The sequence below is a fragment of the Bos indicus x Bos taurus genome, chromosome 27, assembly GCF_003369695.1.
Source record: "Bos indicus x Bos taurus breed Angus x Brahman F1 hybrid chromosome 27, Bos_hybrid_MaternalHap_v2.0, whole genome shotgun sequence".
In the NCBI taxonomy this organism is placed as follows: Eukaryota; Metazoa; Chordata; class Mammalia; order Artiodactyla; family Bovidae; genus Bos; species Bos indicus x Bos taurus.
The window spans coordinates 5646857-5666818 of NC_040102.1; the positions used below are offsets into that span (position 1 = coordinate 5646857).

At 43.7% G+C, this 19962-nt stretch overlaps 2 protein-coding genes across 9 annotated transcripts in view; one reads left to right on the plus strand and one right to left on the minus strand.

The window, feature by feature from the left end:
• Nucleotides 1–19962, plus strand: part of MCPH1 (microcephalin 1) — a 231750-nt gene that overhangs the window by 136761 nt on the left and 75027 nt on the right. The window lies entirely within an intron of this gene.
• Nucleotides 1–19962, minus strand: part of ANGPT2 (angiopoietin 2) — a 58087-nt gene that overhangs the window by 36758 nt on the left and 1367 nt on the right. The gene's annotated exons all lie outside the window — the stretch shown is intronic.

Consider the following 19962-nt stretch of genomic DNA (forward strand, 5'->3'; position numbering starts at 1 on the left):
ATAAGGAAGGCAGGAAGCTTGTGTTGTTTCTTTAAAAGAAGGAGGTGGTGGGAATGCAGATGGGAATGCTTGAGAATCTCAGAACCCGGCCCCGCATGCCCCGCTGAGAGCCGCACAGCAGAACAGACCCCAAGCCTTTCTGCTGCTTTATCTCCTCTGCTAGTGAACCAAAAGGTGGAGGGAATTCCAACAGAGAGAATTCCAGGACAGTTTTGGAAGGTGCCCAGAATACACTGGCTTAATTTGCGTGAAAGCTTAGCGATCAAGTATTTTCTCCCTTGTATATGAGATGTCCTACTGACCCACCATCAGCAGGAATGTGTTCTTAATGGTGTTTTCTCGATACGCCTGATAGCTCTCTTCTGAACCGTTCGTATTCTCTTGCCCAAACACCATTCTATCTACTTTACAGTGGATTTGAATAAATAGATTCAACATACATTTATTTGCATACCGTCTCCACTGATTGACGCCTCTCTGAGCCGAGTATGTATGACGGTGCCTTGTCTGTGGTGGGGAGGAGCCGATGGCCGTCATTCAGCGTCATGCTCTGCTCACAGTTGCTGCAGTAACAATGCTGGGAAATATTTAAACAAGTGTGTTCCCTTCATTTTGCTCTTAATGTTCATAAAGTTATAGCTGCAGCTTCTTGAATTTTATGATTTTATAGCAGACAAAGCTCATGCTTTTCTGGACCATTAAGGAGAAAAAGTTTACCTCTTCTAATAGAGTATCTCTAATTTGACCTCTGGTTAAGTCCTCTCAAGGGTTTAAAGCTATAAAAGTTTTCATATTTTTATATTTATTTACATAATTCAGTGGCCTGTGTGCACATACTTTAGGAAATCACGTACTTACTTGCCTGTGCTTTGCAGAAGCGAAGCAACCTACAAGTGAGCAATTCTTTTTTTAAACTCACATTAGAAATACAAATTATTTGTTTAGTTAGGCTTTGTTTTTCAGATTAATCTCTAAAGCTTTTTAAGCATTTTAACAACTTATTTTAAACCTGATTAACATTAAAAAAAAAATTTTTTTTTCTAATCAAAAGCAGTGCAACAAAAGCAGAACAATATTCAGTGCCCAGGCTAGGTGGCAAATAGAATAGTATGTTGTTGTTTTTTATTTACTAATTATAACTCGTTTCTTGCTCTGAAATTTGATAAGAAACGTATGAAGTATTTGCCAAAGTATTTACTGTTAACCACTGAAGTGCCTGCTAATGCTGCTGGCACTGCGGCTCACTTCGGGAGGCCACAGGGAGACTTGACACACGTCCCCCTTCTGACTGCGGCTCCCAGACCCTCAGGACTGTGGACAGCTGCGGTCTTCCCCAAGGAGAGAAACTCCACCAAGAACTGCAGATGGTGATTGTGACCTTGGACAAATCAGTGAGCTTCTCATTATGTCTTCCATGGCCTCCAGACCCAAAATAAGAGAGTGTCTTGCTACAAAATACATGTTGTATCAAACATCTCTCTAAAAAATACCAGTTCTAGGAATGCTGTTGTTTCTGACTCATTTTTAGAGGGGAGTTTATTTCAATCTTTTGTTTCAGGAGCATGTCATTTATTCACTACTTTCCCTCCAATGCTTAAGTAAGAATAGAGATGCAAAATTTGGCCATAAAGTAAGAATGTTATTGCTTCAAATGAAGTTTTAAATGCACAGTATTTCTACATGATTAAGTACTTATATTCTAAAGAAATTAAGGAATAAAATTTCACTTTAAGAAGGAATCCATTTAAATAAAGACACCCTTAAGGTGTCATAAACTGACTGGCTATATAACTTATCAAATCCTGAGAATTTGAAATGTTTTGTGACCAAGTATAAGATACCAAATTGAAACTGCTAAATGACATTCCTTGAGAAGCACTTTTTGCTGCTTCCTGTCTGCAACAGAATTATTATTTTGACTTATAAATATGGTTCCTTGGGACTGGTTTGATGTGTTAGTCCACTACAACTCAATTTTTTTTAAGTAACTTAGCAGATTGCTGGTAAAATTAAATGCTGTCACAAGCAGTCTGTGAAGCAAAAGAAGCCCACACAAAAGAGTACTTACTATATGATCTGATTTATATCAAATTTAAAAACAGACCAAACTACTGATGGTGACAAAAGTCAAAATAATGACTTCTCTGGGCAAGTGTTTAGGAGAGTGTAGGAGAAGTTATCAGTGAGGAAGGAGCATGAGGGAACCTTCTGGGTGCGGGAAATGTTTTATATCTTGATCCCTGTGCTAGTTACACAAGTAAATTCATATTCTAAGGATCCATGAAGCTGTGAATTTAAGGTTAGTACATTTTATACACTTCCTGTGTTTTAGTCCTGAATGAAAATATTTTTAAAGGAGAGATATTAAAAAAAAAAAATGGTAAACTTTACCATGACATTACGGCCCTCGATACTATGAGTGGTTTTATTTACCTCTGTCTGCAGCTTTCATCCGGTTATACCACTTAACGAAATGAACTTGGGAAAAGTGGTTTTAAAGCGACTGTCTGCAGAGAGCTGTAGATAGAGGGTTAAAGGCATTCGGTTAGGTAAATTAGTAATTTAGCATTCTGAAACTTGATTCTTTCCGGATCAAGCATAAAAGGCATTTGCTCTTGGAAGACCAAGAAAGAATTCATGCAGTTCCCATTAGTCTAAAAATATATAATAAATAAATAAATGTCTGAGTCATGGGTTGCATTTTGACGGAGTTCAGTGCATCAAGTGTAGCAAGAAAATGATTTATCCTTTGACTAGCTGTGCTATCCATTGACAAGAATACAAAATTGCTTTGAGAAAAGTAAAATAAATGAACTAATCTATTGCATTTAATCACATTTTGAGGTATTCCAATTCCAGTGGCTCTGGCTTTTGAGCAGCATTATAAAAACTTGAATAAAGTAGCTTAGTTCTTGTTGGGTTCAGGTTGGAAAGAAGTTATATGTGTGATTGTTGAAACCATTTGTGGGTCATCCTTATAGATCAGGTTTGGGGACTCAGACATACCTGGGTGTGAATCCTAGCTCAGCTGCACACTAGCCATCAGGTCAGTTTGTTTAACCTCAGATTTCTCACTGGTAATAAGTGCCTTTCGTGCTATGTTAGTCTGAAAAGTAAATGGGACAAATGAATCAGGGTTCCCAAACTGTGTGCCAAGCCACCCTGGGTCCCTGCAACAAACTCCTAAGAACTCTGGAGATAGTTTACATATTCAAGGGCAATCCCACAATATTTAACATCTGTCGGTTACTGGAATATTTGAAATAGTAGCTCAAAGGAGCTCGGTTTCAGCACTATTAGACTGTACCATTCAGCAAAGCTGGGATTTTGGTGGTTGCTGCTGTTAAAAAGCAAGTACTATACAAAAATCAGCATGGAACTTGAAATGGGGGTGATGGTGTCCAGTCTGATTCCACAGTTTGGGAAGATGGGCAGTGCTAACCAGACATATTCCAAAAATAATTGGGGTTACTTGAGTTTTAGAACAGCTTATATAGGACCTTGCATTTGGTAGGGGGTAAGTTCAATTCACCTTCTTCCTTCCCTTCCCCCAATCCAGATATTACCTTTAATTGCTACCTCTATGATTTGATTATGTTTACTGGAAAACCAGTAAAAGAACCAGTATATCATGTAAGATCTTCATTAAGAAGTATAGTTGAATATCTTCCCAACTTTAAAAACCATTAAGAAAAACAGCCACGCTTCTTGCAAAGTTGTGTTGGGCACAGTGTCTCTTGAGGCGAACGACTTTTACAAGCTTAGAGCACTTGAGGAGAAGCGTTCCTAGCGCAGCATGCCTGTGTTCTGTGGGGCGGCACAGCTGCCTCAGGCCGATCTGGTTTTGGTGGTGCAATGGAAGTACAGACGGTGTGCCAGTTTCACAGAAGTAATGTGGTTCATTTCTGCATGTAATTTATAGTTTGCATGCTTGCCATCCTTACTTGTTCAAAGTTGAACGAGTTTTATAGCATACAGAGAAGCCAAATTTACTTGAACACCAAAGCAATTTGGGAAATAAATTTTCAGTGTGATTCTTCAAATGCTTGTGGTAAAAGTACAAGGGACTTGAATCATTTTCCCATAATTAGTTTCAGTTCTGTAGGTCTGCCCCCTCTCCCTAACCCTATGACTTTGCATGTGTGTCTATTCCAATGGAAGCTAGTGGAAAATTCCTATCCCCTTTCGCTCCACTGCCACGAGTTATAAAAAGCATGTCATTCAGAATCGACTTTTTCTTCTGCGTGCTTGAATTTTTACTCACAGCTTGAAAGAAAAAAAATAATAATTTCAAGAGAGATTTCTCTATCAATGAGATAAGGGTCCACAGCATCACTTTGGGCCACCATAGATTGCTGACTCACTCTGCTTCATGGTCGGATATTTATATGAGCCAGTGTTTTGGGAGCAATAGTATATGACAACGTGCCTTGTCTTTTCTGGAGCCTCATGACACTCATTCACACGAGTCACTTAAGATCCACTTCTCATTGACTAATCAGTGGGAACAACAAGCAAGTGGGGACAGGGGGTGAAGAGACAAGTGTGAATGAGGGGTGAGGGCTTACACAAGTGGTGGGGGTGAGACAGGAGGACTCAGGCAGGAAGTGGGGATGAGGGCTGAGGGCTCAGACAGGAAGTGGGGATGAGGGATGAGGGCTCAGACAGGAAGTGGGGGTGAGGGCTGAGGGCTCAGGCAGGAAGTGGGGATGAGGGCTGAGGGCTCAGACAGGAAGTAGGGATGAGGAGTAAGGGGCAAGTGGGAAGTGAGAATGAGAGGGTAAGAATTCATACAGGAAGGGAGGCTGAGGGGTGGGGGCTCACACAGAAAGAAGTAATAAGGAGCAAGGGTTCACTCAAGAAATGGGAATGAGGGGTGATAGCTCACAAAGGAAGTGGGAGTGAGGGGTGAGGATTCACACAGGAAATGAGGCTCAGGGGTGAGGGCTCACACAGGAAGCAGAGAGGAGGAGTGAGGGGCAAATGGCAAGTGAGAATAAGGGGTGGAGGGGAACTAGGAAGTAGGAATGAGGTGGGGAGTATAAGAAGTAGGGATGGGGGACAAAGGCTCACCCAAAAAGTGGGGATGAGCACAGAGGGTTCACCCAGGAAGAAGGGAGCAGCAGCAGAAGTTTTCCTATTGTTAGAGTTCATTTTTTGTTTCAATCAAATTATGAGTCATCTTATCCCCATTTTTTAACCAAAAATCCCTGTGGTCACTGCTGTGATTTGGTCTTGACTCCCACCAGCTGGTTTAATTTTATCAGTGGTGGTGAATTCTTGAAGGCTTCCCTCAGTTGTAGAAATCTGGTTTCAAATTAACATGGTCCACATGCCAGCTTAAACTTTGTGGCTTAGCGTCTTTGTTGAGTCCCCTCAGCAAAAGGACCTACATTAGAGTTTTGGCTGCTCTTTGGAAATCAAATTATGAGTTGGTTCTGCTGGAATCTTGGCCTTCTCCTGGAGAGACTGTAGGAGTACTTTGGCTTATGGGGGCCAAAGTTAGACCTTAAATGAAGATTTTTTTGAAATGGCCTATCCTGTCCCCCATCACTTTCAGGTGGTATGTGCAGACCTCTTTTAATTGTTCCTGAACCTCTAAACCATTGGTCTTCTGGAGTGTGATTGGCTTTGTGGGGAAAGTCCATGCTAGCCTTGGAGACATCCTGGAAATGACAGTGGTAAACTCAGCACTAGGGCATGAACCCTCATCTCAATCCTTCTCCCCCATGGCCACTCGCTCTTCTCTGGCCAACTCAGGGAAGCAGTCTGGGTATTTGATGGCCCCATTGCTGTGGTCTCCATGGTCCCCATAACTGCTCAAAAAGTAAAATCAGTCCACTCATACCCAGAGAGGAGCTGATAGGCGCCATGATGCAGAAAGTGTAACTAATGGATTTTCTCAATGATGACCGTATCATATAATTGAAGCATAATACCATCTAGAAAGGGCTTCCCAGGTGGTGCTAGTGGTAAAGAACCCCCCTGCCAGTGCAGATAGACATAAGAGATGTGGGTTCAATCTCTGGATCAGGAAGATCTCCTGGAGGAGAGCACGGCAACCCACTCCAGTATTCTTGCCTGGAGAATCCCATGGACAGAGGAACCTGATGGGCTACAACTCATAGGGTTGCACAGAGTCACACAACTGAGGCGACTTAGCACACATGTACCACCTAGAGAGATTTGGAAAGGAAAAATCCTGGTGCTCTCAGAAGCACCAACCTGGAAACTGTTTTGTTTAGAACTGTCCCTCTCTGGTGCTGAAAAAGGTGTTGTCAGGGGAGAGGTGAAGTTACGGCCAGAAGAGGTGGTGAGTGACACTAGGCAGACCTGTGTTTATACCCAAGTTTTCTCTTCCACTGAATGTTTACACAGCTCCTTCTTTCCTAGTTGCCTGCTGTAGTTATTTCATTATCTCCATGTTAGCCTCCCATTGAAACCTCAGTGTAATACATATTATGTTTGACCAGCCCTCAAAGTTTTCCTCAGAAGTCCTTCCTGGGCACCTCAGGAACAACACCAAGACCACTCTGCAGTGTATTTTCTGTAGGGCAGGTTCTATTAGATGGTAGATTAGTCCTGAAAATCATTCAAGGAAGCTTTAAGTCAGTCCAACTGTGTAGATTCCAAAGATACAAGAAAGACAATACGCAATTCGTGGGTTTGTCCAGTTAAGTGTTGCCATCCATAAGGAAGCCAAGTGTCCATCTACAGCAGTACAGTAGGCACATAACTTGTGCCATGCTCATACAGTGGAATGCTGCACAGTGATGGAAGAGGGCAGATCTTAATACACTCAAAAACATGAATGAATCACAGAAATTAAAAAAAAAAAAGACCAACAAAGAATATTACTGTATTCCAACTATGTGAAGTACAAAACTTAGCAAACGTAAAATTAACCTATAGTGGCAAAAGACAGAATGGAGAGCAGCCTGGAGATGGGGACTGGGGGGATGCCAAGTGGGAGGGGCAGGAGGGCACCACCTGGCGGTCATTGCACAGCTTTTATTGTTGTTCAGTCACTAAGTTGTGCCCGACTCTTTATAACCCTGTGACTGCAGCCAGGCTTCCTTGTCCTTCACCATCTCCTGGAGTTTGCTCAAACTCATGTCCATTGAGTTGATGATGCCATCCAACCGTCTCATCCTCTCCTGCTCCCACCTCCTCTTATTGTTGCTGTTCAGTTGCTCAGTCGTGTCCGACTCTTTTCGACCCCATGGACTGCAGCATTACCAGGCTTCCTTGTCCTTCACCATCTCTTGAAGTTTGCTCAAACCCATGTCCATTGAGTGGATGATGCCATCCAACCATCTCATCCTCTGTTGTCCCTTTTTCTTCATGCTCTCAGTCTTTCCCACCATCAGGGTCTTTTCCAGTGAGTCAGTTCTTCGCATCAGATGGCCAAAGTATTGGAGCTTCAGCTTCAACCTCAGTCCTTCCAATGATATTTAGGACTGATTTCTTTTAGGATAAACTGGTTGGATCTTCTTGCAGTCCAAGGGACGGACTCTCAAGAGTCTTCTCCAACACCACAGTTCAAAAGCATCAATTCTTTGGTGCTCAGCTTTCTTTACGGTCCAACTCTCACATCCACACATGACCACTGGAAAAACTACTGCCTACTGTGTTCTCACACAACTATGTATGTATGTTACCATCAGGTGACATGCTTACTTCAGACTTGTTCATTCTATTCTAAGTTACACCTAAAAAAAAAGTGCTGGACTCCATAAAACCGAGACAGCTCAGAGTCAGAGGCGTGTCTAACCGAGCATCTGAATACATGAAAAGCAATGGGTTCCCTGATCCAGTCTTGCATTTGGGGGAGCAGGGGTGTATGTGTGAATGGACCGAGTTCCTGCTTTTCACGGCTTCTTATTCTGCCCGCCCCTTACTCCTACAGGGCTGTCTTGGGAAGGGTCACATTTCAGTTTTACCACCTTCACTTGCTTATTCATGAGTCCCTCCCTGTGTCTGCAAACAGAGCCAAGTGTGTGCCGCTGTCTGCAGACGCAGCAGCTGCCATCTCGCTGTTAGACGTGTGTGTGTCTTGTGACGCCAATGGATAGCAGCTGCTGTTTACACTCATGCAGTGTCACCAGCATATGGAAGCTTAAATCATTCAGGTTTGACTGTTCTGCTGCTCTGCCTAGGTCCCAGTCCTCAGAGTGAGAAAGGGAAGCTGAGAGAAGGTGGGACCGGGCTCAGAAACAGGGCAGACCTTGGTGTGAATCCCTGCCCGGCATCCTCATATCTCTGCATGCTCGCACTTCTCGGCCTTCCCCAGGATCAGCGTCTTCTCACTGGATCTCACACTTGTTCTTACTCCTGGTGCTGGACGTGCTTGGGGCATGACCACTGTGTGTAGCATCAGAGCAGCAGGTGTCAGGGGACCACCATGAGGTCAGGTAGCTCTCCTGGTTCACTCAAAAAGATGTGTTATTATAAGAAGCTTGGAAATAAAGAAACTGTCCTAGTAGTGCCATCTGGTACCACTCTGAGTTTGAGTTTCTTGAAAAAAAGGAAGAACAGAACATCTCCCTGCAATAGGCTATCCCGAGAGTAAATGCGCAGATGTCACGAGCCGCAAACGCCTGGTGAACACCAGGGGCCGTCCTGCCGGGCGGGAGCAGCCTACCCCTGTCCCATTACTTACAACCGCACAGCAACGAAGCGGGGATAGCCTGTCTCTGGGTCTGCCTCTCGTGACTGCTGTCATATGAACAATAGCCTTTCTACAAGAACTCTGAAGACTTTTTAAGCAAACCAGCTAAGTATGCTGGCCTCAAAATGAGGTTGAAAGCCCCCTTGTTGGGGAAGAGGTGAGGAAGTGGTGGATCTGTGTTCTCCCTTGAGGATTTTGAATCACTTTAAACTGAAATGGATAGAGAAAGGGTCCATATTAAGTAGAGAGTTGTTTATTGACCAGATATTTTTATCCTTTTTCCCTCCTCATCCAAGGACCATTTCTTTTAATGGTAGTGGTATTTCAGGTGAAGAAGGGAAAGGAAAGTAGTATGCTATTCAAGGACAGCTATAAAACCTAGGTGGCATAGGGCAGGCTAGTCAGGCAGAAAGGAATAAATAATACATGTTAAATAAACATTGTCCAATTAGAGGGAAAGGACATACAGGTTTATCATGCTTGTCATAATCCAAGGTGGAGCCATACTTGAAAATACGGAGAATTAATTACATCACAAAATGAACACTTGTTTTTTGAGGGGATGTTGTTCTGATTAACTTTGATTCTTTAATTTGTTACATAATTATCCCAACCATCACTGCTTTTAAGAGCATTTCACTATTGCAGTTAAGTTACAGCCAGTTCAGTTTAGGAATTCCTGTTGCTAATACTTTATTGTAAGACTGGATAAGTTTATTTTAGGAAATTTAAGAACCTATTCCTTAGTAGCTAAAAATAATAAGGAATTTCATACACAAAAAAACAAATGTTAAACATAGATAATTGGCTTGTGGTCGGAATTTGATTATTTTATGTTACTCAGCAAAATATCTTCTCTCCAGCAGCATTTTTGTACCAGCATTTCCCATTAAGAAGATCACTTAACTTAGAGAAATACAGAAAGCTACATCTGTATGCAATAATTTTTCAAGATTCCAAAGACTAGATAGTAGTTAATAAAACTTGAAGGAATTCTTGAATTATCTTCAGGCTAATATTTATAATTATCTAGCGAATAATCAAGAGTTGATAAATATCTTGTTGATTCCACAAATCTAATGGCAGAGAAAATGCTTGCAGGAGCCCAAAGGAAACAGTACATCTTTGGAATTTTGAGTCTTTTCTACCAAGATGTGTGGGTTGACTAGTTAACCCCAGAATGCCTGCTTCTTAATACTCATATAGTTCTGCCGCCTTCTTCTATAAAAATATAACATGCAGAAGAGTAACACTGTTCTTAACTTACCAAAAGCTGAAGTGATAAAAAATTAAGTTTAACGATGAGACCTGACTTTGAATGGGCTCATGGCTCACCTGTGAGCACGATGGGACAGAAGGAGGTGTTCTAGGAGAAGATGCCCTGCATGGTTTCGGAGCCCAGCATTTCTGCAAAGAGGCTGTCGGCCCCCTGATAGAAACAGGACCTTTTACGAGCACACTTAGAACTTGCTGTCTGTGTTGAAGGAAAGCTCATTGTCTTACAAAGTAAAGATGTGCCTTGAGGTATAAAGTCAGATCATTTAACCTAATGAGACTGAGTAGATTGTAATCTTTAATGTGAGAGGTAGTACAGATCTTGATAAGTGTCTTTCTGGTATCATTATTAAAATTAATTATAATGATAGTCCCAAACTTTCCAGCATACTTTTGCATTCATCGTCTTATTTGAAACACATAGTAATCCTCTGAGGTCCCTGCTGTAGGTAAGGAACGCTGAGGTTTCTGAAGGTACACTGTGGGTGTTCAGCTAGTTAAGTTAGTTGAGTAGTCAAGATAAGAGGGTCACTGAACAAGTGTACAGTTAATCGTGCTAAAAAAAAAAAGTTCACTAAATGAAAGAAGGCAATTTGAAAAGGCTACATACTGTGTGATTCCAACTATGTCACATTCTGGAAAAGACAAAAGTATGGAGTCAGTAAAAAGTTTCATGGCTGCCAGGGGTTGGAGGGAGTGGAAGTGAGTAGGCAGAGTATGGAGGATTTTTAGTGCAGAGGAAGTACTCTGTAATAGTGGGTACAGTGTCATCATACATATGGCCAGACCCACAGAATGCACAGCACCAAGAGTGAGCCCTGGGTGCTGAGGAGGTGTCCGCGGTTCACTGACTGTAACAAATGCACTCTGGAGTGGCGGCCGCTGATAGTGGGGAGGCTGTGCACATGAGGGGTGGCAGTAGGGAGCTTGTGGGGAATCTTTGTGCCTTCTGCTCAGTTTTGCTGCAAACCAAAAACTTCTCTAAAAAAAAATTAGATTTTTTTTTTTTCCCTTAAGATCACTTACCACGAATAAGAAGGAACAAATGAAATGAAAAACTTGTATTCTGTAGCTTCAGGTTGCACCCGTTAACCTAGCCAGCTGTCCTGGGTTGGCCAGCCCAATAGTTATCCGCATGTTTAATGCAGACACTAAAATGCAGGAAAACAACAAGCGCACCCAACTGCGCGCTTGTTAACAGTGATAGCATGGACCTCATGTGTAAACACGGTTTATTTTAGATTTGTTTTTCTTTGAATCTGACCAGATGTTTCTAGGAAATCTCTTCTTTTGGTGTGGAACGCCTTTATCCCAAATTCTAGAGAATGGGAACACGTCATTCCCTTTGCTCTGCACGTGCACTCACTTGCTTCAGTCGTGTCGACTCTTTGTGACCCCATGGACTGTAGCCCGCCAGGCTCCTCTGTCCATGGGATTCTCCAGGCAAGAATACTGCAGTGGGCTGCCATGCCCTCCTCCAGGGGATCTTCCGACCCAGGACTCAAACCACAGTCTCCATCATTGCTGCTGAGCCACCAGAGAAGCCTCCTCCCTTTGCTCTAGTTTGGCTCAGTTCCTGGGGCTGTCTTGGGCCTAAACAAAACCCCTGAAATGGTCTCAAGTTCTTTTCACCTCTACCTTTTTCCATCAGGGTGGTGGCCTTGAGGGCCTCCGAGGCTCCTCTGGGGTGGGCTGTCAGACTGTCTTTATCAAGTCACAGCAACTCAGCAGGTTCTACTGATGAATATAGCCTCCTGCCCGTAGGTTCCTGATGTCAGACAACTCTGCTGTTGAACTGACCACTGAAGAGTGCAGCCAAAGTGGAAGCCTTCCGTGGGAAGCACGCTCAGCCCATAACTAAATGTTAACTAGTGACACACACAGGCTGACGTGCAATGACGGGGCTAATGTGTATGTCCTGGAATACTGAAGACTCATATAGGCGGCAGGTTTTGTCACCAGCTTAATCAGTGGATCAAGTTACCCCAGTGGAATCGTCCCTCTCACTGCGGGAAGACTTGTTTATATGGTCTAGACAGAATGTAACAAAATCAAGAAATGGAGAGGTTGAACATTGGCTTCCTTTTAAGACTTAATATTCTCTACCTAAAAGACCACTGCTACTACTACTAAGTCACTTCAGTCGTGTCCGACTCTGTGTGACCCCATAGACGGCAGCCCACCAGGCTCCGCTGTCCCTGGGATTCTCCAGGCAAGACCACTGACCGTTATAAATACTCAGCACACACAAACACTGGGAAACTCTAGGAAACTGTGTCACCGGGTTACAGTGTTGTATTTCCCACAACCTCTGCATCTGAATACCTCTTCCCTTAAAAATCACTCTGTCCATGAGAAGATATAAAATCACACACATGGTTCAAAATGATAGCTTATATTCTTAATGTATACACTTAGTTTTCTTGACTGTTAGTTTATTATGTATTAAACAGTGGAAGTGAAAGCTTGGTAGTGTTAAGTTGTCAGGTTAATAGAAAGATTTTGAAAGGCGTTCTCAAGGGTCAAAAGATGGCTCAAAGGAAAGAATGAGGCTGATGTTGGAGGAAAGCAATTACCAGCCCAGGCACCCCCAGGCAGGTTCCTATGGAGGTTTTAATTAGGTTCTAGTTGAGTTGCAAAGATAATGGTTTTAGCTGGTTGAAGGAGGTGATGATGGTAAAGGGATTAGGCTCACTTCTCAGAGATTTTTAGTGGATTTCATATCTTTAGTCAGCAATGCTTGCCAAGTGTAGGATACGAAAGAAAGGTGGTTTTATGGGCAGATATCTAATTGAAATACTGATTTAAAGACAGACAGCTAGCACACCTGTCAGTTCAGGTGGCTGAGGAACTTTCATCCCTTTATTCTCAAACCATACAAGAAAATCATTTTAATCCTGATCAGTGTTGAAACTCTTAACATTACCCATAATTTTTTTTTTTTTTACTGCTTTTGATTTCATCAAATCACTGAGCTTGACATTAATTTTTCATTTTAAATGTGAATAGTATGACATCAAGTTATTTTTGGTCACATCTGCCTGTAGAATGCTAGATGGGAGATACACCCTAGTCATTTCTTAAAATCAGTGGAGGACAGGGCAGGTCACAGGTTACTCTTCTGGGGCTGAATTTTATTTGCCTGGACTTTCGAGTGGTACTGTGAAATTCAAGCTGTCACGCTCACTCAGCATCCAGAAGAGGGTTATTTTATGCATGCTCTGTAAGAAGGTCCAGACTTTCTCTTGGTTATCATATAATTTGTTTTCACTCTTCTGAACTTGGTGGAATTTCATGTGAGTACTGTAGACACACGACATCCCCAGTTGCTTTTTTTTTTCTTCTTAGCAGCTTTGGTACCGTCCCCACACAGGACAGACCGCAAATGTTGCCTGGTAACCAGTTTGCCCACACTGTAGCCTTCATGTTGCAAGACTGCTGGCATGCCCTGGTATTGGGGTGCCAGGGTGTGCCCCGGAACACCTGTGCTTGTCCTAAGACAGGACTCACAGGTGGTGGGACTTGCCTCTCTTACTGACCTGAGATGTCAAGCAACTTACTTTGCCTCTCAGACCCACTTCCTTTTTTATTTTTAATAAAAAAGAATTACAAGTTATCTGATAGGTATAGGTATATAATACTATGGTGTATACAGCATGTTGTTTAAGTCATCATCACCATATAGGCATATCTGTATGCTCAGTAGGAAGGGTACTTATTTTGAGTGCTACATACAATGTGTCTAATGCATGCTCTGTGGTGTGATTTCCCACAGCCACCTGTTACTTTGGTAATCAGGAAAAGTGACCATTCGGAAGCTGTTTCGATTGGCTTTCAGTTTGTAAAAAAGGCTCCAGTGGGGTGACCACACTGTCTGGGACTGTTCCCCTGCCCCCTCCCACCCCCCAAATACCTCACCTCATGCACGTAAACTGTCTCCTTTCACTCGGAGCTGTGGCACTTACCACCTTCTGACCACGAGTTCCAGCAAGAACGTGGGGGTGTCAGGCACCATGTCCACAGCAGGGCAGACCCCAGTCCTTGTCTTCACCCCACTGGTTCACCCCCAAGCACCTCGAGCACTGCCTGGGCACACATGGGCCTTCAGTGCTTATTTGTTGATCGAATAAATGAACTTTAGTGACGCCTGCCCTAGACACCAGAACCTGAAGCACCCCAAAAGGAAACTTGTTTGTGTTAATGAGCTGAGAAACAGCCCTGTATTCATATTCACCCACACTCGCCCTCCCAGCAATCTTCTGCTCTTTGCAGCCCCACGGAAAAGTCTGCTTTTTGTCAGAGGAGGGATGTGCGTGCTTTTCCGTGCTTGTTTTTCCTCTCTGGGTGACCCAGGCAAGACTTCTGCACTGCAGCCCACACTGATATTCCCTGACCGTGTTTATGAGTGGTTAAAAATAGGTGGAGTTGTGGCTACTACATCTGTGTTCGAGAGGTATCTCTGGGACACGGTGAGGTAAGGTGTGCAAACTGCTTTGAATTTATTCAATGCCACCTCTGTTACTATGTTACAACCACTGCTTCAGTGGTAAAAGTGGTAAAAGTGGAAAGTTGAGTGGCTCTCTTCATATCAGAAGAGTTCTAGAATAATTGAGAAGAAAAATCTTGTCAGATTCCTTCAAGTCAAAGAAAGATGTAATGAAAATAGAGGAAAAAAAATACGTATACACACACACACTTACAGTAGACCCTTGAACAACGTGAATTTGAACTCCCTGTTATGTGCATGCTTAGTCACTCGGTTGTGCCCAGCTCTTTGTGACCGCACGAACTGTAGCCCACCAGGCTCCTCTGTCCATGGAATTTTCCAGCAAGGATCCTGGAGTGGGTTGCCATTCCCTCCTCCAGGAGATCATCCCCACCCAGGAATGGAACCCATGTCTCTTGCGTCTCCTGCATTGACGGGCAGATTCTCTACCACTAGTACCACCCAGGAGCTGGTCCACTTATACTCAAGATTTTTTTTTTTCCAATAAATACATAGTACAGTACTACACAGTTCACATATGTATGGCTTGTATTTTATTTTTAATTAAAAATGTAAATTATTTTATAGGTTTAGATATGTGTGTTATATAATATATACTTGTTATACACAATTATATGGATGGCTCAGACAGTAAAGAATCTGCCTGTAATGCTGGAGAGCTGGGTTTGATCCCTGGGTCAGGAAGATCCTCTGGAGAAGGGAATGGCAACCCACAGCAGTGTTCTTGCCTGGAGAATCCCATGGACAGAGGAGTCTGGCAGGCTACAGTCCATGGGGTGGCAAAGAGTCTGACATGACTGAGCAACTAATACACATATACGTATTTACACCAAGTGCATATGTTTGTATAATTATAATTATGTATTTATAGGGGACAAAGGCTAGTTTGGTGAGTCGTCATTATCAGTAAGTAATAGAGATGCTCTGCAAATTATGAGCATCTGATCTGGAAGCAGTCTGTGTGTGTTCATGACTCATCGCATCGCCCTCTTCATCTCAGCCCAGGACCTCCAAAGCTGCCCGGGCCTGGGGTCCTTTGGGGTCCAGGAAGTGGAACCATGTGAGCTGCCTCCTCTGTCACAGCAGCCGTCCCACTGACGGCCCCTCCCTGTGCTGACGGACTCTATCACCCTATTCTCCTCTCCTCCTCGCTCTCTAGCCCCCAACTCTCCTTCCTCCCTTATATATTGCGCACACCTCTTTAGTCCAGATTCTCCTTTACCTTTGTCTTCCAGATTTTCCCCTAAATAAAATCTTTCTTTCAGCCTCTTTTTATGTCAGTGTGAGCCCCCTCAAAAAAGAAGAAAAGATTCTGATCACTGTATAATACCACCATTCATGTTTTAAGAAGAAGGAAATGTATTTGTTTTGATATTAAATTGTTTCAGTAAAGGGCTAGCTTCCCTTGTGGCTTAGACTGGGGGAAAAAAAAAATCCTCCTGCAATGCGGGAGACCTCAGTTCCATCCCTGGGTTGGGAAGACCCCCCTGGAAGAGGACACAGAAAGCCACTCCAGTGTCCTTGCCCAGAGAAGTCCATGGACAGAGGAGCCTGGCAGGCTGCAATCCATGGGGTCGCAAGGAGTCGGACACGGCTGAGCGGACGTGTAAATGACAAAAATACATCGCTCAGTGTTCATCTTATGGAAGGGCACTGTACTTTAAGAGGAAGCAGAATTTGCATCCTACTTTCTACTGTTTGACTTTGTAATTTTACATGGCCCGTATATTACTCTCACATTTTTGTTTTATTCTTAAGAGATACATATGGCGAGAGGGTTAATTGGCACTGTTGCTCTTGAATTACACACACACAAAGCTTCAGTTACTTTATGGAATAGAGTGAGTCCTGTGGACCAGCGTGAGCATCTGACCAGCGTTTATAAGGTGGCCAGCACCTCTTCAAGTGCATACAGTGCGGTCACTGGCTTACAGGTGGACTCCTGGGTTACAACATGTTTGTAAACTGGAAAGGACCACATTGGTTAAAATCAACCAATTTTCAAAACACAGTATGGAGGCTAGCTGGTTGTCTAGTGTCTAACAGAGAAGTCAGATACGATGGAAGGTGTACACAGGTCCACCTCCTGCTTGGAGGCTCTGTGGGCAAGTCTGCATCTTCACCCCGGAGGACACTGGCATCGTTAATCCAGGATGTCAGACAGCCCCCTTCAATGCGTGGAGGCCACCTGCCCATGGGAAATGGATGTTATGTCTATACTGTATGTAATGCAAACTACCCGTACAGTGAGCGCGTGTTTTTTTGTAATACATAACGGGTAAGCACACATTGTACTCTGCATCACACAGTAAACACGATACTAGGCTTGCCTTTTCCTGCCTTAAATCTGTTGTACTTCTCCTACCACAGTGAAACTTTCGTCATCTCTTCCTCCCTTATTATGATGATATTAATGTGTAACTAAACAGTAATAGTAGTCATCTCCTCACAGTCTTGCCTAAGGTTTAGTCAGCTTGATGAAGGCACGGCCGGCGCTCGCTTCCAGCAGTGAACAGTCACGTGTCATGGCTTGGGGATGAGGGCAGTGCAGGCAGTGGGAATGGCAGTTCTGTTCCCGTGGCACTAGAGCCTTGGCTGAGGCTGCATGGGGTTTGCTTGCTTTCCTTCAATGAACCAAGCTCCCGTTTGTTTGCTGGCTTGTTTGTTTGGATGTACAGTGCATGGGGTTTGTTTTCTTTCCTGTAATGAACCAAGCTCTCATTTGTTTACCTGTTTGTTTAGCTATACAGCTGAGGAGTGTTTTGTAGGCACACAAGATCATGCACACACACAGAGTCAGTCCCTGGCAGGTTTTGTAGCCACACAAGAACACACATACCTCTCACCATGGTGGTGAGTCTCTCACCATCAGTTTTTCCCTTTAACCATAGTTTTGTTCTTAGGAGCACAACTACTGCTCCCTGTATTTCAGCTAACGAATAGTTCTCATACTCTGTTGAAAGGATATAGCATCGTTGGTTGTAAAGAAAGAAAAGAATCTCCATTCAGGTTTACAGTTCCCAGCCTGTGCTTCTGTCATTTAAAAAATAATAAGATTACAAGGAAATGTTTGCATCAACTTAAGAGGCATTAGCTTTATTTTTCAAAACATTGTTTGCAAGCACAATAGGCTTTGCAGTTGTTTATAGCTTTTAAAGTATTCATCAGTATGAAATAACTGTTTATTTCCTTTCCCTGTTTCTTCTGATTGAGGACAAAAAAAAAAAATTTCGTTCTCCTAGCAAGATACAATGCACTCCACTAAGTTATTTGTCAGATTTTATAAAGTGTGTTTACTGTCCCTGGGGCAGAGGTTTAGAATAGCTGCAGGATTAGCAAGGGGATGTGACCCCATGCGGTGTTCTCTAGATCTCTGGGTGTGTTTGGTCCCTAACCATCACGATTGATCTTGTCCTTGCTTCCCAGCTGACCAGCAAGGGCGCCTTCCCTGTGCTGTTCATTCATGCTCCCCTACGCTCATTCAGAAGTCCGCCGCTTCCTCTGCCTGGCTGGCTCGAGGGGCAGAATGGCATCTCTCGATGATGTGCAAAACTGCTTTCTTAGTCCGAGCTCCCAAAGGGCTACTAGCCACAGAGAAGGAGAAACGGTGTTCATCTACCCTGAGATTCACCAGGCACTTGGTCTTATTTTCCTTCTCAGCAAGTTTTCTTAAAACCTTAAAAAGCCCCCTCCCCACTCCCATTCTTAGTGTTAATCAGGGAAAGAAAGGAAGTATGGAATCATAAAAAGAAAAAAAACTGCCCTAAAGAAAAGGAAATACGCAGAACACAGCATGGTGCTTTTCTTTCTGTCATAATCTATCAATAGGGGTTCGATTGTTGATCATTGTGGCTTATCTGTCATCCCATTACATGTTATTTTCTCCCTTATGAGAAACGCAGTGTTTATTATCACAGGTGGCAAAACACCGAAGTAAAAAACAAGCAGAGAGGTTACATTCAATCACTGGAAGCGGGTTTCGTGTTGGCGTTTTTGCTCTCATTCCAAAACCAGGAGCCAGTAAAGCAGGCGAGTGCACACCCTGACTTTCTCACGTGTACATAACCCAGAGAGGCTGAGAGCGCAGGTGTGAGCCCTGAAAAGATCAGCATGAAGTCACTCTCTGTGACACTGAGCTCGCCGGGTAAAGAAAGAATGTAGAAACACCATTGTGCTACTGTTCAAATATTTGCTCATTGAACCTGGAAAGGAAAAAATGTTGGTCACCTCGTGTCGGATTCCTGGTCCTTCTCCTTCTCTAAACAGCGTCTCAGAGATGGAGGAGCAGGGGGTTGTTTATCTAAGAGAGAAATACGAGCTCTGTGTGTGGAGTTCCAGGTATACCTAACGTGGGCTTCTTTAAGCAAGCATAATTTAGCCGTCCTGAATTTGGCAAGACACTCTTTTATGTTTTTGACCGTGTATCCTAAGAGACGACTCGGGCAGACTGTTCACTGTGAACAGCGCGTCTCCCATCCCACGCCACGTCCAGCAGCCCTGGCGTTGAGCGAGCGGCAGGCGGCGGGGCGACCCAGGAAGAAACGGGAAGCCCGCGAGCAGATGTTGAGGATAGAAGTTTGCCTTCCAAACATGCGAACCTGTATGACTGCATACTTTCCAAGTTTAACATCACTATTTGCACATCTGTGAATTTTAGGAGGTTTTTTTTTTTTAAGCACCACAGGGAACTTCTTAAGAAAGAGAGTTTGCCCAGAAGGGATCATGCTCACAGACAGGACTAATGAGTCTCACATTACAGGGCAAGTCTTTCTGATACGTTTCTGTTGTTCTCTGTTTGATTTGAAGCGACCCCTCTTGTTACACTGAATGCAGTGCCGAGAGGGCTTTCATTCATCTCGGCTCAGGACCAAAGCAATAACGTGGTCATTTCCTCTCTGAAGGTAGGAGAGCTAATGAGAAACGCAGATTAGGAGCCAAGATCTATTCTGAGATTAAGATAAGGTGTCCTAACAGAAGGTTTACAGCAAAACGAAAGACTCGGGCAGAGTGTTGAATGGGGGAAAGCGGCTTGCTGTTAAAGTTCCCATCTGGCTTGAAACCGTAGTCCTGTGCTGTGCAAGCGCCGTGATGCGATGTCACTGTGATAGTCAGGGAGGAATCCATGTGTGCAGTTTGTCTGAGCCCCCTTTAGAATATACACAGCCCACAACAAGAAGAACTTCAGGGTGGTTTGGGGTTTGTATAGACAGCTTCACTTATGAAAATGATAGCTTGTGAAAGCAAAACTGAGCTTTCAGTATCCTGTCTGAGTCCAATTCTCTGTGAAAAGCCTGAAGCAGTGGGCTCGTGGGAGCCCCAAGAACGCGACCACCTTGTCACAGCGTCACTGCGGCCAGGTGCCCTGCACGCCCGCCCCGCGTGGGGTCACCTTCAGAGCCGCTGGAGGAACTGAAGGGGCTGCGCCACTAACTCCGCTGGCACGCTGGCAAAACTCACCCCCACGACAGTTGACAAGCTCTCGGCATAAAACCCCCAAGGTTCTGAGAAA